The sequence below is a fragment of the Cupressus sempervirens genome, chromosome 1 (assembly GCF_028749045.1).
Source record: "Cupressus sempervirens isolate cs-2001-9-10 chromosome 1, ASM2874904v1, whole genome shotgun sequence".
In the NCBI taxonomy this organism is placed as follows: domain Eukaryota; kingdom Viridiplantae; phylum Streptophyta; class Pinopsida; order Cupressales; family Cupressaceae; genus Cupressus; species Cupressus sempervirens.
The window spans coordinates 502,051,951-502,071,990 of NC_143118.1; positions in this window are offsets into that span (position 1 = coordinate 502,051,951).

Sequence of the window (20,040 nt, forward strand, 5' to 3'; positions counted from 1 at the left end):
ACGAACTGCTTACATTTTTAGAAATTTCTCGAAGTGCTCTATAGCCTTATGGACAAGCTTTATTTGTCCCCCATTTTTTTTCCCTATTCAAGGTCATTTAATGCCCCTAACTTGACTTTGAAGCATTCTTAGGATGTCTCTAGAAACTAACAAATTGCGATAACTTTCAAACCATGGGGCCTTTTGACTTGATTCTTTTTCTGGAATGCTCTAAATTACAATTACATTCATCCAGCCAATTTACACCTTCTAGTTCACCAAAATGATGGCTCAATTATATACTCTTATTTTTTTTTGGCATTTACATGTATCCCAAGGTGATTTAAAACTCTAACCCAGAACACTAATAGTGGAACTATGAGAGTTGGAACCTTTATTTGACCCAAATGGATATCCAAAAATGAAAACACATGAAATAGAAACTAAGTCTAAGTACATTTTTTTTTGGGTGACATAGGATTGCCCTTATACCTCTGGATGCTCCTGCATCACCTATCCTCATCAAACACCTATTTTCCTAAACTTTTTTAATAATGAGATTTTGTCTTTGGACCAAAACCTAGACATGTAATTTTCTCCTTTGTTTAAAGACCTACAAGATAATGATAGAACTGGATTAAATATGTTAATTTTAATATTAGAATTATCATGTACAACTTGAATTCACCCATAACATACCAAAAAAATGTGTCAACCCTAGATCATCATGTATTGTCCATACAAGCATTGCATGGAATTAAATTTTTTTTTAGTCCAATTAGTCTAGAGATGTTGTACATAGTGACACCATTCCATAACTCCACCAACTTGTCGATAAGAGGCTCAATATATACATGCATATCCTTAACTTGGTGCTTACCTAGTTCAATGAACAACAAAAACATTATATAATTAGTGATCATTTCATTGCATGACTTATAATTACATGTAGAAAATAATATAATAATAAAATACCTAGAACAATCATTGTTGGAAATCTGATTGAAAAGCTCATTGTTGAAGATCAAAGAGGGAGATTTTTGCAAAGAAGGAAGATTTTTTTTTCAATCATTGTTTTGTCATTGATGTCAAACATGTTATTTGTAGGAATGACATTTTCTTATAAGATCAAAGTACTATCACTTAGTTGATTGATGAAGAGGATTTGATCAACAAGATGTAACAAGAGTACCTAAGGAAAAAGTTGAGTTATGATGTTGTAATGAAGTGCAAGGATCAGTTAAGACAATGGTTAAATGATGTATTGATAACATACTCAAGGATATAGAGGTTGGTCACACTTAGAAACATTGGAGGAAGAAGTTGTAACAAGGTTGACTACAAAGCTTAAACTAAGATCATTAGTGGGTGCCAAGAAAGTTAGTTGAAGTCGAGAAAATTCTTAGTAGGAGCCAAGTAACAAAAAATTCTAGTGTGTACCAAGTGATCTTTAGGTGCCAAGTGAAGATCAAGTGCTGAGCATCAGAAATTTCTTAGTTGGTGCCAAGTGATCTTCAGGTGCCAAGCATCAAGAAAAACACAGTGGGTGCCGAGTAAAATAGTATGTGTCGAGCACCAATATTTCAATAGTGCCAAGCTACTACATTATTTCAAATGATGAAGATTCACCAAATCTAAGCTAAAAAAGTGGTTACATTGAATTTTGTGAATGAGTTGGAAGATAAAGATGATGAGCTGGTGGCACAGAATTCTATGTAAACTATTTTTTAGCAAATTCAAGAGGATTACTCAAGAAGTTTCTAGAGGAAAAAAAATATGGGTTAGATTCAATGAATCCTACTTAATTCATATTAATTGAAATTAAAAAAATGGAAGAATCGAGTGGGAAAGGAGCTCCAAGACTTCTATTTAAGAAGTCATAGACCAAGAAACAAAGAGCTACTGAAGAGCCAAATTTGCAAAGTGATTAGAAGGGTGTCAAGGAGAAGACATCTAGGAGAAGGAAGAGCACAAAGGCTCTACTTCTATGAGTGGTCATTAAGAGATGATTGCAATGGTACATTGAGCATGGAGACTCAAGGAGACTAAGCTTGAAAGGAGGGCAAGCTATTAGAGTTGCAGAGATTGAAGGCTAGGTAAGGGTATGAGCTGAGAAGTGATCTAAGATCTACAAAATAAGTTGTATATTGTAGTCAAGTCAAATATTTTCTAATACTCTCTAGCAATTGTATTAGATTTGAAAATCCTATGGACTTATGTTGGTTTAAAGGCCATTTGTAAATCTTTTAATAGGGTGACATTTCAAGTGAATATTCTAAAGTCCTCTAACCAGGCCCACTTCTAAAAAGGTGGTTAATCCTCTAACAAGGTCACATTTAACAATGTATTGTAAGCCTTTAACAGGGCAGGCCTTTCATAGGGCATCACTTCAGAAGAGTGAAATGGAGTAGCATGTTACTAGTGGTTTTTTTCAAATTGGGTTTCTATGTAAATCACTATGTTATGTGTTGATTTCTTATGTGTTGTGCTTGCATGTTGATTTATAGTAACTTGTTGATTAGTAAAGTTAAATCTTGGATGAATGAATGATTGAATGGGCTCACTATACTTAGAGAAAAGTTTGAATAGGAGAATTGGACCTTGAATAACTGATTCACCCCCCCCCCCCCTCTCAGTTATTCTAAAGTATTTCTAACAATAATTGCCAACATAATGTACTCCTTCTTTATTGACATCAATGGAGGAAGGTTATTGTTGATAACAAATAATAGGTCATACTGAGTAAATAGATCTCATGACTCTCTAAATGGATTGACAACACCTGCTACCAATGAAAGCTTGATATTTTAAGGTTCTTCTTTATACTCTAGCCACTTTTTCTCTATATCCATAAATATCAAACCATTTGCATGCATTTGAATTATGTTTTCTACACTTGTATTTCATGTGTGGTAATCCATAAACTATGCCAAGCTATTGTACATGAATAATTATTGCAAACATGGAATGATTAGGATGTAACAAAGAACCTTGTGAGGCACATTTTTGTTACTTTATTTGGTCGATATCTACTCATATGACATTTAGGGCATGTTAACTCTATAAATTCACCCTACCTAAGTCACCTAAACACTATACATTTATGCACAACATGAGATCAGTCTAAGGTGTGGGTGACCTATAACAAGCCTGAACCTCTAGGTTCTAAGCTGACTTCTATTAGTTTTAAATGGTGAGTCACTTTAAAAATTGAAATATCAATTAAAATTATGAAGAAAAGAGGTAAGAAAGACTTATAGTTAAGAAATGTAAAGAAAAAAATGGTGATACACTAGAAAGATTTAAGGTAAAAATGGTTTTTCCTTAAACACAAGTTGAACTATAGCAATTGATTGACTAATATGATTTTTGACACAAGGATCTACACATAAGTGTTTCAAAAGAAGACCCAATATTCAAAGATATTAAAAGTAATTTAATCACATTTAACACGTGCAAATAAAACTAGTAAATCTCTTGACCTGTATAGAATAATAATAATCATGAAATATTCTTAATGAGATAAATCTTAAAGGTTTTAGAAAGAAACACTATAGGGAATATCAATTATCAATTTTCATACAAAATCATGACCTTAGAAGTAGATCCCAAATGCTCAATATATTTTTTTAAGGTTCTTAAAATACATCTCCAATATGAAATAATACTAAAAAATACAATGGTAGTAACCAAAGGTCTCTTCCCAATATTAAATCCTCTCTCTCAAGTACAAGAGATAGGATATATAAAAATCCTCCTTTACTACTCAATAAATACCACCTAAGAAAGTGGAACCATCTTGGGTCAAGTAGAAACAAAATCCCCTAAACAAGTTACTCAAAATTGATGCAGGAGCATTCAGAGGTATAAGGGAAATCTTGTGTTACCGAAAAAAAATGTACTTAGACTTAGTTTCTATTTCATGTCTTTTCATTTTTGGATACCCATTTGGGTCAAATAAAGGTTCCAACTCTCACAGTTCCACTATTAGTGTTCTAGGTTAGAGTATTTGAACACCTTGGGATCTGTGTAAATGCTAGAAAAATAAGAGTATGTAATTGAGCTATAATTTTGGTAAATTAAGGGTTTCAATTGGTCATATGAATGCAATTATAATTTAGAGCATTCTAGAAAAAGAATCAGGTCAAAAGGCCCCATGGTTTGAAAGTTATCGCAGTTTTACAATTTTTGGAGACCTCTTAAGAATGCTTCAAAGTCAGGTTAGGGGAATTAAATGAACTTGAATAGGACCAAAAAATGGAGGATGAGCTAAACTTTTCCATAGGGCTATAGAGCACTTTGAGAGCTTTCTGGAAATGTAAACGGTTCATGAATTAGAGCTACGGTTCAAAAGTTATGCCTCCTAGAAGTTTGGTTACCGTTTCTGGATTCTTCTAATTTTGTGTCAACTTCTAATGTGACTTCTAGAGCCTTCTATTTGATCGGTGGATACCAACTAGCACTTTCTAGAATTTATTACTAATCCTTAACCCTTTGAGGTCTATTTAAGAACATTTTTGACATTGTAAAAGGCAGTTCAGAGTGGAGTTTGAGAGAAGGTACTGGGAGAAGAATTTATCTCCAAATTTATGCTATTATAAGCCCATAGGGCATGTTTTAGAGTCTGTTTCTCTACACTAAGTGTACTAGCATATTTTCATAGTTAATAAATTCTCCCTTTCCTATTGTGTCCATTCTATGCTTGGGTTGTGTTCCCATCAAGTGGTATCAGAGCTGGTTTTTCTGAGTGTGTAGATAGAGCACCGAATGTGAGGCAGTTTACACCAAGACTATGTGGTTGTGGGTTTGAGTTAAGAAAATGCCTCCATGAAAAGAGCATGGTGGAAGGGCCAGATCTATTAATCCTAAGGAGGTACTAGCAAGAACCAGAGGAAACCCAAAAGAAAAATGAAGATGTGGGTACTAGCAAGAACCAAAGGAATGAGGGTTTCAACCACTCCTGTGATCAAGACTTTGGAAATCAGAGAGGAAGAGGTAGAGGACATGGACAAGGAAGAGGAGGCTTCCATGGTACCTATTTCCTTTGCAATGAAGAAGGTCATCGTGCCTTTGAATGCCCTCAATGACAAGGAAGGACAGATAGGAGAGATGAGGGTCAAGCTAGGGTTGCTCATGTGGATGAGGATGCAAAATCATCACATTCAAAGGATGCAAAAAGAGGAGAGACTTTAGTAAATGAAAGGGTCCTACTAAGTGGAGAGATTGAACTAGGAAAAAGGAGGGGTTTATTCTGTACCAAGTGCAAGTGTGAGGATAAATGTTGTGATGTGATCATTGATGGTGGTAGCACTAATAACTTGGTATCAGAAGAGATGGTATCTAAGCTGAAGCTCAAGAGGGAGAAACACCCCTAGTCCTATCAGATTGCTTGGGTGAAAGATGATCATAAGGTCTTGGTAAGTGAACAATGTTTGGTGAAGTTCAAAATTGGGAGTTACCATGATGAAGTTCTCTGTGATGTTATTCCAATGGATGTTTGCCATCTATTGTTGGGTAGATTGTGGCAGTTTGATAGGCATGCAGTACATGATGGTCATGTAAACACATATTCTCTAACAAAGGATGGAGTTCACCACAAACTAAAGCCCATGAAAAGGAAGGTGAAAACATATGTAGCGGTGCTAGGATTTGTCTTGTTGATGAAAGGAAGTTTTTAGATGGCATGAAATATTAGCGTATGTGATTCCTAGGAAAGATAAAGAAGGTAGTAGTGAAATACCACTTGAAGTTTCAAATTTACTAGGTGAGTTTGGAGATATCATCTCTGATAATGTTCCAGAAGGATTGCCTCTGGTAAGGCAAATCAGTCATTAGATAGATTTAATCCCAGGAGCTAGTTTTCCTAACAAGGCTGCTCACAGGATCACTCCTACTAAAAATGAGGAGCTAAATAGATAAGTTTAGGAGCTATTAAGGAAGGGCTTGATTCAGAAGAGCCTAAGTCCATGTGTAGTACCTGTAGTATTGGCACCAAAGAAGGATGGATAGTGGAGGATGTGTATAGACTCTCGAGCTATAAATAGGATAACCATCAAGTATCAATTTCCTTTGCCAAGAATAGATGATCTTATGGACTGCTTGAGTGGAGCTCAGTACTTCACAAAGATAGATCTCAAGAGTGGCTATCATTAGATATGGATTCCAGAAGGAGTTGAGTGGAAAACAACCTTCAAGACCAAGGAGGGTCTTTATGAATGGTTAGTCATTCCCTTTGGATTGATGAACGCCCCAAGCACCTTCATGTGGCTTATGAATGAGGTACTTAAGAAGTTCTTGGGAAATTTTATTATTATCTATTTCGATGATATTTTAATTTTTAGCAAGACTTTGGAAGAACATTTATTGCATATTCGTAGTATCCTTGAAAGGTTAAGGGACGAGAAACTATTAATTAATCTAAAGAAGTGTATCTTTGCAAAAAGGGAGTTAGTCTACTTGGGATTTGTTATATCACCTGAAGGTCTTAAAATGGATCCAGAGAAGGTAAAAGCCATCTTGGAATGGCCTACTCCAAGGTCTACTACTAAGGTAAGATCATTTCATGGTTTGGTTAGTTTTTACAAGAAGTTCATTAAGAATTTTAGTGGCATATGTGCACCCCTGACTAACACAATAAGAGGGGATAGAAAAGAGTTCAAATGGACTACGACACCTATGAGAAGTTTTGAATTGATGAAGAAGAAGGTGACAGAACAACCTGTGTTGGCACTTCCAAATTTTAGAAAGGTGTTCCAGGTGGATTGTGATGCTAGTGGTAGTGCTATTGGGGCTGTATTAAGCCAAGAAGGTAAGCCTATTGCATATTTTAGTGACAAATTGAATTATGCAAAAAAAAGTATTCTGTTTATGATCAAGAGTTCTATGTAATAGTTCAGGCCTTAAAGAAATGGAGGCATTATTTATTGCCGAAGGAATTTTCCTTATATACTAATCACCAGGCATTACAATACCTGAATAGCTAAGGTAAATTGAATCAAAGGCATATGAAGTGGGTAGAGTTCTTGCAGAGCTATACATTTGTGTTGAAGCATAGAAGTGGAAAATCTAACAGGGTTGCAAATGCACTAAGTAGGAGATAGTTTTTGCTTATAGTAATGTAGGTTGAAGTAGTTAGGTTTGATGAACTCAAGAATTTGTAACTTGAGGATCCTGATTTTCCTGAAGCGTGGAAAGCTTGTAAGGAGCCTGTTGCTGTAGATAGAACCAAGTGGCTAGACTATTTGATTTAAGATGGTATGTTATTCAAGGGCAGTCAATTGTGCATTCCAAGGAGTTCCATGAGGGAAAATTTGATTAAGGGGAAACACAGTGGAGGGATGACAGGACATTTTGGTCAAGATAAGACCATTGCCATTCTTAAAGAACATTATTTTTGGCCTCAAACAAAATTGCCAGGTTTGTCAAGTGGCCAAGGGATTTAGTCACAATACTGGACTGTATTAGCCATTTCCTGTTCCATCAAAGCTATGGGAGGACATAAGTATGGATTTTTTTCTTGGATTGTCGAGGACACAAAGGGGTAATGACTCAGTATTTGTGGTGGTTGATAGGTTCTCCAAAATGGCACATTTCATTCCATGCCACAAAACTCATGATGTTCTCCATATTACAAACTTGTTTTTCAGAGAGGTGGTAAGACTACATGGTCTTCCAAGGAGTATAGTTTCTAAAAGAGATACTAAATTTGTGGGGTATTTCTAGAGAACATTGTGGAAGAAGTTGAGAATAGACTTGAAATTTAGTTCCACACATCACTCCCAGACTGATAGCCAAATAGAAGTGGTAAACAAAAGTCTAGGGAATTTGTTGAGATGTTTAGTTGGGGATAAGCCCAAGGGATGGGATTTGATTCTACTACAAGAAGAGTTTTCTTACAATAACTCTATAAATAGGAGTACTAGTAGATCACCATTCCAAATTGTATATGGAAGTAGCCCAAGGGCTGCACCAGAATTGAGGAAGATAGAGCAAGGGGAGAGGGCAAGTGTTGAAGCTAAAGAATTTGCTGAACATATCAAGCGTCTACATTAGGAGGTCCAGGCACACATTACCAAGATGAACTAGCAGTATAAAGCTAGGGCTGATCAAAGGAGAAGACATAAGGAGTTCCAAGTAGGGGATCTAGTCATGGTACACTTAAGAAAAGAAAAATTTCTAGCCGATACTTACAGCAAGCTAAAGATGAAGAAATTTGGCCCCTACAAAATTTTGAAGAAACACGACTCAAGAAATGCATATGAAGTAGAGTTGCTAGATGAAATTCACATTTCTCCTATTTTCAACATTTTAGACTTAATAGAGTATTATGATGATGGTGCAGATGAGGAGATGATGTTAGAGCCATGTCCAATTCCTACTTCAAAGAAGGAGGAGATAGAGGAGATTTTGGATATTCATGTGGGTATGAGTACCATAAATAGGCAGTATGAAGAGTAACTGGTCAAGTGGAAAGGACGGCCAATAGAGGACTCAACTTGGATATCAACAGCTAAGATTTCCCATTTGGGATTTCCTCTACCATTCATAAAGTGATAGGGTCACTTTTCAATCTACCCTGGGTGTCTGATGCAGGAGCATCCAAAGGTATAAGGGAAATCCTATGTCACCCAAAAAAAAAATGTACTTAGACTTAGTTTCTATTTCATGTTTTTTCATTTTTGGATACCCATTTGGGTCAAATAAAGGTTCCAACTCTCACAGTTCCACTATTAGTGTTTTAGGTTAGAGTATTTGAACACCTTGGGATACATGTAAATGCTAGAAAAATAGGAGTATGTAATTGAGCCATAATTTTGGTAAATTAGAGGGTGTAAAATGGTTGGATGAATGTAATTGTAATTTAGAGCATTCTAGAAAAAGAATCAGGTCAAAAGGCCCCATGATTTGAAAGTTATTGCAGTTTTTCAATTTTTGCAGACCTCCTAAGAATGCTTCAAAGTTAGTTAGGGGCATTAAATGACCTTGAACAGGGCCAAAAAATGGGGGATGAGCTAAGCTTTTCCATAGGGCTATAGAGCGCTTTGAGAGCTTTCTGTAAATGTAAACGGTTTGTCAATTAGAGCTACAGTTCAAAAGTTATGCCTCCCAAAAGTTTGGTTACCATTTTTGGATTCTTCTAATTTTGTGCCAACTTCTAATGCAACTTCTAGAGCCTTCTATTTGCTCGGTGGATGCCAACTAGCACTTTCTAGAATGTATTCCCAATCGTTAACCCTTTGGGGTCTATTTAAGAATATTTCTGGCATTGTAAAAGGCAGTTTGGAGTGGAGTTTGAGAGAAGGTACTAGGAGAAGAATTTATCATCAGATTTATGCTATTATAAGCCCATAGGGCATGTTTTAGAGTCTATTTCTATGCACTAAGTGTACTAGCATATTTTTATAGTTAATAAATTTTCCCTTTCCTATTGTGTCTATTCTGTACTTGGGTTGTGTCCCCATCAAAAATGCTCTAATCAATGTGTTATGAATGTCAAACTAATTCCTCATAATATCTCCATGATGACAAGTCAAAATAGACCCCTAGACTTCCTAAAAAGACTCAAAAGCCACATTAAAACTTCTATTGAAACTAAAAGTCTAGCTGACACTTGGAAAGAACTAGTTGACATCACTATACCTTGTAACCTAATCACAACAAAGACCTCTTCTCATGACTCCACTTAAAAGCACATGGTGACCTGCAAGCTATGATTCCTCCAAGTCTTTTTCCTTTTTGAATCTTAATTAATAATACTTATTACTTAGTATTAACCTATTGAATTATAATTCATCAATAAAGTTAATACTAATTACATTTTAATTTGAAAGTATTATTAATAAATCTAAAAATACATGGACTACATATAACAAAAATCCAACCCTTCTTGTGTAAAACAATCACACCTATCACATGCAGATTATAAAAATTCTAAACTAACCCCATCAATAAAAACAATGACACAATTAATAAAAGTATTAAGGAATCAATTTTCATAAAGAAGAAGAAAAAATTGGATGTCCAAGAGCCAAGTGGTTGCTTTCTCTTCCATGTGTTTGGAGGGATAACCCTAAAACAAAGATGTATGCTTTTTCAAAGATCATTTTGCATTTTTTGGAAAGAAGAAAAATACGATCCATAGGGTTTTTTAGAGAATATTTTGGTTTGGTCACCATTGTTGCTAGTTCATTAGAAATTTTATCTTTGCATCTTCAACCACATCTACCAAACATATCTATTGACTTTATTCTCTTCTCATATGTCTTGAGGGTTAACTTTGAACTATCCACCATATACAACTACCATTTTATTCTTCTATGTTTACTTATCAGTTAGTCTCTATATTTGATGACTACTTATGAGCTCTTGAGAGGTAAAATTTCTCATAACCATTTTGCTTATAAATCTTGGCTTATTGATATATTCTTTGCAATTTTGTACAAAGGCTTTGAGAGATGGTCACTTTTCTTTGATATTTTCTCTCGAGACACTAAATCTGGGTATTTTTAATTTTTCTCTTTTCCATTGCAACTTCTATTTGAAAATGACATTTACTACCTCTCATTTCCATTCTAAAATATTTGCTGGAAAGCTTCTTCTATAAAGAAACAACTTGGGATTTTGGAAAAAATGAACTAGTTTCTTATTTAGTCATATGTTTTAGTTTTCACCTTCTCTAGCTTATTATTTGACTATACTCATGATAATTGGTGATTATTACATTGATTTTGCTATAAAAGCTTAGAAAATTATCATGAAATCTATATTTCTACCTTGAAATGGAAGTGGATTTTTTTCTTTCCTATTGTATGGCTGGGTTGTGTTGAAGCAAGATACAACTTATGACTAGGATTTTCTTTCCTCCTTTGAAGCATGATGTGAGAATTATGGAACTTAAAAAGTAATCTGTCATTGTTTCATGACTGGTCTTTCTAGGTTGATGCCATAACTAGGATTATTTTTTGCCCCATTTCTTCTTTATATTGCATCATTTTCTTATTTTGATAAGCATTAAAGAAAATACATCCTTTTTTGCTAATGTAAGATGTACTAAGATAAGGTTTTCAATTGCTTTCAATTGCTAACATCAATTGTTATTTCTTTTGGTTGACTATTGTTGTCATATGCTTTCAATTGCTAACATTGGTTGCTATTTCTTTTGGTTGAGAATGAAAGGTTACTTCATTCTATTTCAGTTATAGAAGATTTAAAACTTTTCCTCTTATTATTTGAACTATGATCTTCAAGAAAATTCCAGTCATGGATGTAGCATTTGTTTTTATTGCCCTCTTGCATTGATTCATCTGTTTGAAATATTTATTAATTTTTTTACCATATATTTCCCTAGCACATTGGTTTTGGATGAATTCTTGCATTCTTACTAATATTATTTGCACTCTCTTGAAAACTGAAAATGACTCACTTAGAGCCTATTTTACAACTTTTCTCTTCAAACTTTTCCATTTCTTTTCCTCTATTGTTGATTTATCTAATTCTTCTTTCTTCAAAATTTTCATTCACTATACTTGATTTTCTATCTTTGATATATCTATCATATAAACTTGAGCAACAAACAATTTCAAATATGTTAATTGTATACTTATTTCTTCTCTAAGCATTCTCAACTCTTTTTTCAACACACTTGTACTTTGTTGAATACTTTCAACTGAAACATTAACTTCCTCTTTGACTTGATTGTTTGAAAATCATTAATCTTTGACACTACTTATAGTAACTAATCTTATTAATTCTGATAAACATGGTTACTTTGTAGTTCTTGTTATAGTTTTTATTATACCATAGCTTGCACTTATCTCAATTTCCATCACTGATTAATTTTTTTTAATTCATAATGACTTTTCCCTTTAATGCTTCATTATATTTGTTAGGATAAGCTCTATCAATTATGTCCCTAATAAGTATGTCGGGCTCAATAACCCTTGTAGGAGGCTATAGTTATATCAATGTACTTATTAGACACAAGACATTGCATAATAAAACATGTTAGTAGTAAAACATTTTTTGGTATTATTATTATTGGTATACATTCCTATTTTATGGAAATGTGTAGCATGATAGGAGTGTGAAAGTTATCGAGAGGTGAGATACTAGCATTGCTTAGATCCATTAGATCTAATATTTTTCCTCTTATCGTGCAGGATTTGGAAGCTTGGAGGGAACATGATACAAAACAACAATCAAGCGAGAAAAAGAAGACACATCTCAACCAGTCATTATAGGTAATGATTGTTTCCCATGACCCTTTCCTTCTCTTTTAATTCTATTACATTATTCATTATTAAAGAGTAGGAACATGTAGGAATAGTCTAGGAGCTACTCTCACTATCAATTGTTTGACAGACATTTTACTTTCATCTTTTAAATCATTTCATTGTTCAATGATTGTAAATATAAATTGTATTGTTATGATGAATAATAAAAGGACATTGTCTATTCTTTTGGCACAAAATGAACATTATCTCAACATGCATGAACTAAATGAAGATGTAAAATGCTTGAAATTCTTTAGGACTAAATTTGAAGAAAAGTAAAAATTTTGGAAATTTTTGTTGACTTTCTACCTATTAGACATTTGACTAGCTGGCTTTGACTTCCACTGGGCATTAGAGTCTGAGACTTATGCATTCCTAAGACCTAGACTACACATAAAATGACATCTAAAGTTGTTGGTTTGGTTTTGAATGCATTCAAATGAGTCTAATGAAACCTAAGAATCCTATTTGGATGGATTGACATGTATAATTAGACTCAATGATTAACTTTAGAAGTTGAAACTTTCATAGTCATCTATCCTAGGTATGCATACATGAATGTATGGATTGAATAGATGCAAGTGATTAGTAGATGTATGGGTATGCATATAGATAGGGTTTGAAAATAATGTATATGATTATGGAAATACTAATATGACTGCAACAACTGTGACAATAGGTGTAAGAATATGCATGTGTGTTTTGATTAGTTGTATGCACTCAACACGTGCATTAATACATGAATGAATAAGGATTGTGGGTATGAAAATGAAACTTGAACAACCTGAATTGACAACTTGACCAAAACCTAAAATTTAAAGAAAATAGGGAACTATGTTAGGAAATAAAACAAACTAACATATACTTAGACAACACTTAGGAAAACCTAAAACTAGAAAGCAAATGCACTTATTGAAATAGGAAAAGCTAACCTATTACAAGATAGGATTAATAAATCGTACCCTAAAACATGATTTTAGGTGAATCCCATTCATAGGGATTGGTAAGACATCTCCTTCCATTATAGCCAATTGAAACACATTGTGTTCTTTACATTCATCTATCACAAATGACCCAATCCACATGTGATCAAACTTGTTATAGTGACCTAGTCTACTTTTCAAGACATCCCACTTTAGAAGAAGATCTCCTTCTTTGAAGCTTCTAAGTCTAGAATTATTGTCAAACACCTTTTTAGTTTGGATCTTCTAGCACTCCATTTTTTCTAATCTACTATGCCTTTCTTCCTCTAGCTCTAGCAATTTAGCATACCTCAACTTTAGTGGATCATCCTCTTCAAAAAAAATTAAATTATCAGCTAATTCCAATGAAGGAAACTCTATAGAAATAGGTAGCTTGGATTTCTTTCTATATACTAGAGCATAAGGTGAATTACCAATAATTTTTTAGGAGTAATTTTGTCAAACCACAAGGCTGATCTCAACTTAGAATTCCAATCTCACTTGTTTTCTTCTAAAGTCCTTTTTATTATCCTCAACAAGTTTTTATTGGTGTTTTCAGCCAAACCATTACCTTAAGGATAATAATTTGATTAAGTGTTGAGATAGATACCATTTCTCAAAGCCCAATCAGTTGTTCTATCCCCTAGAAATGCTAAAGTGTTATCAGAGGTTATAGATTTAGGTACCCCAAACCTTGTAGCTAATTCATCCTAGAAATTCAAAATAGAACTTTCATTCACCTCCCTTAGTCCTAAAAATTCTGTCCAACAAATAAAGTAATATGTGGAAATGGGGATCCATTTGTGACCAGTGCTAGAATTTGGATTTATAGGACCCGCAAAATTGATGCCCCATTTCAGAAATGACTAATCAACTAAAATAGGATGCATGGGTAAATAAACTAATCTCTCCTTCCCAACAAACAATGGAAATTATTTGCATTTCCTTTCCTAGGCATGAGCATCTTTAAATATATTGGGCCAATAGTACCCAACCCTCATAATTTTATAAGTTGTCTTTTGAGAAAAGTGACCCCCTACATCATGAAACTACTCCAAAAGCTTGCTATTTTGATTATTATCAATACATCTAAAGAGAACATAATTCATGTCTTTTCTAAACAAAATACCTTCAACTAAAACATACGATATGGATTATAACCTAAAATATCTTTGCTTGGCTCTATCAAGAAATGGAGGACACTCTCTAGTTTGTAGGAAATGAATCATTTCTTTCAACCAGCTAGCTGGTTGTTCATCTGCAACATATGTATCAACATTAAATAGTGTTATTTCATTATCACACTCATCATCTTGTAAAGGTTGATTTTCCATTTGTTCACATAGCCTCTTTTCCCCTTACTAACTTGGTAATTTTTATGTCTACATCATACTCCATCACCTTGGTAATCCAAACTGCACACTTTTTATTAAGATCTTTGCTAAGAAAGAAATCCTTGACACTTGGGTGAGAGACCATAAGGTGATCTCTATTGTTAGAGAATAAGTGTCTGAATAATTTTAGACTTTTAATGATTGCAAAACTATGTTTCTCCAAAAAACTATAATGCTACTTTTAGCTTTCAAGACCTCTACTATGAAAAGAAATAGGCTATTCATACCCTTCATTGTGTACTAGAACAATTGAAATAGTATCTAGACTCCCATATGCATATAAAATGAAATCCTTAGAAAAATTAGGATTAACCAAGGTTGGGGATGATGACATAGCTTCCTTTAATAGTTGAAAACTTTTCTTACCTTCTTTAGCCCATGTGAAAACTATATTATTTTTAAGCATCATTGTGAGAGGCTTAAGTAAAGTAGCAATGTTGGGCATGAATCTTCTCACAAAATTTATTTGTCTAATGAAACTTTGAAGCCCTTTTTTGTGGCTTGGAAAAGGAATCTCAAGTATTCCTTAAACTCTTTCTAGACCAATTGTTATGCCTTCCTCTAATATGATGTGACCTAATAATTTACCCTCATGCACGACAAATATACATTTCTTGGGATTTAATGAGATTCCAAACTATCTACACCTCTCAAAAGCCCAACTCAAATGAGAAAAATGATCATCAAAATTTGATGAGAGCCATTTTTGATCTATTTTTATGTCATATTTTAATCCATTTCATGTACCCTCATACTCACTTCCATGTTTTATTTCTATTCCAATTCACTTCATTTTTTCATATTATGTTGCATATGGTTTAATATATGTAAGTAGTATTTAATATGGTTTTGATATTAAAATATGGAAAATATACGTTGATTTTTTTACTAAATATAATCTTAAGCTTTTGGAGAATCAAACTTGCAACATGTAGATTACAAGAACATTCTGCTACAAAAATGTTCTACTCTTCCTGTCATCTGTCAAATAGACACAAACTTCCTATCACTTGTTAGACACACTCAAACATCCTATCACCTCCTAGATCCACCTAACACCTATTCTATAGGAACACATGATACAATTGTTTCCTATTATTTCTATGGCAACAAAGAATAGATATTCTATTAGCTTTTAAAGCTATAATAGGGTATGGTTATGAAACAATTTATCCAAATTATGGTAGCAAGCATCATCACATAATGACCACTAATATTAAAGGTATATTATCAAAATAATTTGATTCAACATAGCCACAAGATACACTATTAGTACTCAATAAAATATTCTATTTTGAATATAAACTACTTTATATCCAATCACAAAAGTGGAGGTGGATATTCAGTGGAGGTGGATATTCTTCTACCAACTATTGTGATTTACTATCTTTTCATCATAGTATATTGTTGTGGATTTAGTTTTGAAATATGACTCCAAGCCATTCTATTCATTTCTAAAACTAATTAATCAATGACATGCATAAGTCCATGAATTGTAGATAGAAAATAGGTATTATATTTTCATATGTCAAAGGGATATATAAGCTAGCTTATGTATTCAACAAGGGAGAAGAAAAATAATACAATATCATTTTTATTTGGAGTTGATTCTACAACTTCTTTGAGCGATTCATTTTAATCAGTTGCTAGGAGGAAGGGTGCCCACTTCTCAGCTACTGAATGTACATAAATATATTTATATAGATTTGTAAGTTGTTGTGTTTTATATATTCACGTTGCATACACTTTTAGATTGTTGTTATTTGATTGAATTTTATAATATTTCTATATTAGTTGTATTCTAATTATTCATTTTTATTTTTAATGTTGCTGATACAATTTTTTGCTACAAAATCTATCATAATTTCTATGTAGTTCCTATAGCATTTTAATCATAGAAATAAAGAGTTAAACCAATTGTACATTAAGGAATTGTTTGATCAAATTAACAATTCATATCTTATGCACATTTATGGTCTATAGATTAGTTTGATCTGCATTTGAGATTTTTGTTTTCTAAATTATTAGATCTATTAAGACTGTTATTGCTAGAAAATGATAGTTCTTGTCACCAAGAAGTTGTAGTTCCTATCACTAGAATTGTTTTAGTTTACTACAGATTTATTCTTCTGTGTTCTAGATGCATTTATAGTCACTCAACTCACAACCTACAAGTCTTGATGATATATTACCTAGACACCTTTCCCAAGCTTATGCCCCTAGATTGGAATAAATAGATCAAGCTGAAAATCATCTTAATTTATAATAAATATTTCTAATTATTTTTCCTAGTGTTGGCCTATCAACATCCTTTGAGAACACATTTATGTCATTAAGGTACACCAAAACCACTTTGAACAGTAGTCCCTTGAAGGTCATCCATTGTCCTCTGAAATGTGGCACCAACATTAGATAGGTCAAAAGACATTTTTTGATAAGCCATTGTACGCCATTTTGTGGTAAACATTATTTTATACTAGTATTCCTCTTTGACTGTTACTTGGTTATACCCCCTAAAAAGCCTTCAAGTAGTAAGAATCTTTCTCAACTAGCAACAACTTGGAGTATTTGTTCCATTGAGGGTAGTGGATAATGATCTTTCAATGATGCTATGTTTACATCACTAAAATCAACACAAACTCTGATTTCTCCATTTTTTTTCTTACTAGAACCAAATTAGAAACCCAACTGGTGTGTTCGATTTCATAAATGATACCTCCTTCAATCAATTTGGTCAATTCTTTGAACATCAAAGGTTCTAGCTTGGGGTTGATAGGTCTTTATTTTAGTTTTACAGGCTTAGCATTTAGAAATAGCTCAATAGTATGCTGAGCTATCTCTAGATAAAAACCATTGAGATCTAAATATTCCCAAGAAAAAACATCTAGAAATTCATTGTATAAATCAACAAATTCAAATTTTCCTTTGTTATATAGACTTTACCAACTTTCAAAAACTTTCCTTCAGCCACTTCAATACTTTCATAATGTTCTTCTTGTACCTGCATACCAAATTTATTTTTCCTTAACTCATCATCTCTATTGAAAACATACTCGAAAGTGACCAAACCCTTTGGAAGTTTATTTGACTTAAGATGAATAATCTGATCATCATAATACTGCTTCAACTTATCATAATTTGAAATAGAAAATACATCTTCTTTCAACAGAAAACTAAGAATTTTGTCATCACTATCAAAAACTTGCCAATTAGTGTTATTATTAGGAATAGATGGTCTTACTACAACCTTGACATGTTTTTGGGTGTTCTCTTTGCTGATTTCTATAGGTATGTCAAATTGAGCACTAACTAGTCCAAGTCTACCAGCTTGCTGATTCTAATTTATTGGAATAGAGACAATAGTGAAGGTAGAAAATACTATAATGATATCCCAAATTTGATGATTATATAGCTTTAAGGTGTCATTTGTTGCATTTAAACCTCTTACTTGATCAACATTCAACTCCTCTTTTCTTTGCCCACTCCAAACCTTGAATCAAACCCTTGTATTTTACAATATTATTAGAGCACGCAAAAGTGAAATGAAAAGCAACATATTACTTCTCTCTATAAGGTGAAAATAGCATAATGTCTCCACCAACACTATTTTTAATTTTATACCCATTAAAGAATATTTCTCACAATTGATCTGGCATCTCTTCCTACTAATTTTCTAACTTGACTAAATTTGGAATAATTGTATCTTGCTCATGAATAATGTAGGTTCCCAAACAACTATGCTTAAAATCATAAAAATGACCTTCAATAGTTTGACTTGATGCCCATTCATCAAGGAGAATATTTGAAATATCATCTAGATGGGTTCTAGTCTCAAGATTGTTACCATGATCCACTTCATCAAATGAAACTAGGTTTGCATTTATGGCACTAGGTATATATGGCTCAATATGATCTTTTGCAAGAAGCTCTAATTTAATTATTACCTTAGTACCATATCTAGTCCTAAACAACATGTGGGACTAGTAAGATGATAAATACCCCTCAATCTTAGCAGTGAAATCTTTAAATAAACAAATAGAAAAATATAGTGTTAAATCTATCACATAGACATCCTGCTCAATTGAAAAATTACGAAAAACATGGAGGGTAAGGCTTGCATATTTAAAGAGTCCTATGGTACCAATGGATGTTCCATCAAGTTTGACAAGTCCCTTTTCAACTAGCTAGTATTTCATTCCTAATTGATCTACTACTTATTTAGACATGACCGAGCTTGTAGCTCCACTATCAACCATATAGTTATGGACTAATTTATCACTAATAATTAATGAAAGATAAAAAGATAGAGGCTTAACACTCTTACTTGATTCATTAATGGTCTCCTTGTTGTTGTCTTGTCTTTCATCATTGTGATCAACATTTGTCAATACAAGTTTTCAATGTTCATTCACAACCTCTTTAGGAATCACCTAATCAAATAAAGCTTTCTTTAGAATATCAATCTTCTCTAGAATTTCCAACATATCCCACATTGATAGGGTCATGTTCATCTACTTCATATTGTCTACTATACTAAATGAGACAATAGGATGTGATCTTTGATGTGTACTATAGTATGGTTTGCTTGCTTTTTAATGAGCTATCCTTGGTTATAGGGATGGGAGTACTAGTCATAGCTTTTGTAGTAGATATTGACTCATTAGTAGTAGGTCCTTTTCCTTTATTTATCATTTTTTCTATTTCAAAATCTCTCTTCTTTTCTCTAGTGTTGGCTAATACTCGTGAGCCATTAATTACTGCATAGAACACCTCTTTATGCCAGTTAAGAAATACAATGTTAGGAGCATGTGTATCATGTTGTTGTTTAGGTACATCAATAGTTGCACTCTACTAATCCATGATTGTATTTTGTACCATCAAAGCCTAATTAATCATCCTATTTGTACATGTAGTTTGATTATGGGCTTCATTACAAGGATAACACCACTCAAAATCCATAGCCAAGTCATTTTGCAAAGGTACAATGTCTTTGACAAGATTAGTAGCATTAAGAGGAACTGGATTATAAGTTCAAAAAGGTCTTTGATTGATATTTGGCCTATAACTAGCTATATTAGCCTGATATGGTTGCCTATTTTCTTTAATTTGGCCTTAGTTTTGTTGTTGATAAGGTTGATTCACAACTTAATTATGCTATTGATAAGGTTGCCTAGCTTGAAATTGTTGTCTTTTCAAATTTACCAGCTCATTGCTAAAGGTTTTTATCAAGTTTTTAATCTTAAGTTGACTATTCTTATTCTCTTGCAGCTCTTGTGAAGAGCCTGCTACAACTATTTCTTGGCTAGGAACATTATGTAAAGCATTAAAGGGCATGATTGCTAATGGAATATTTGGCTAAATATTTGGGAAGATAGGCATTGGAGACCTAGGGGCTATCTTGCCTACTTGAATAAGACTATTCTTATATCTAAT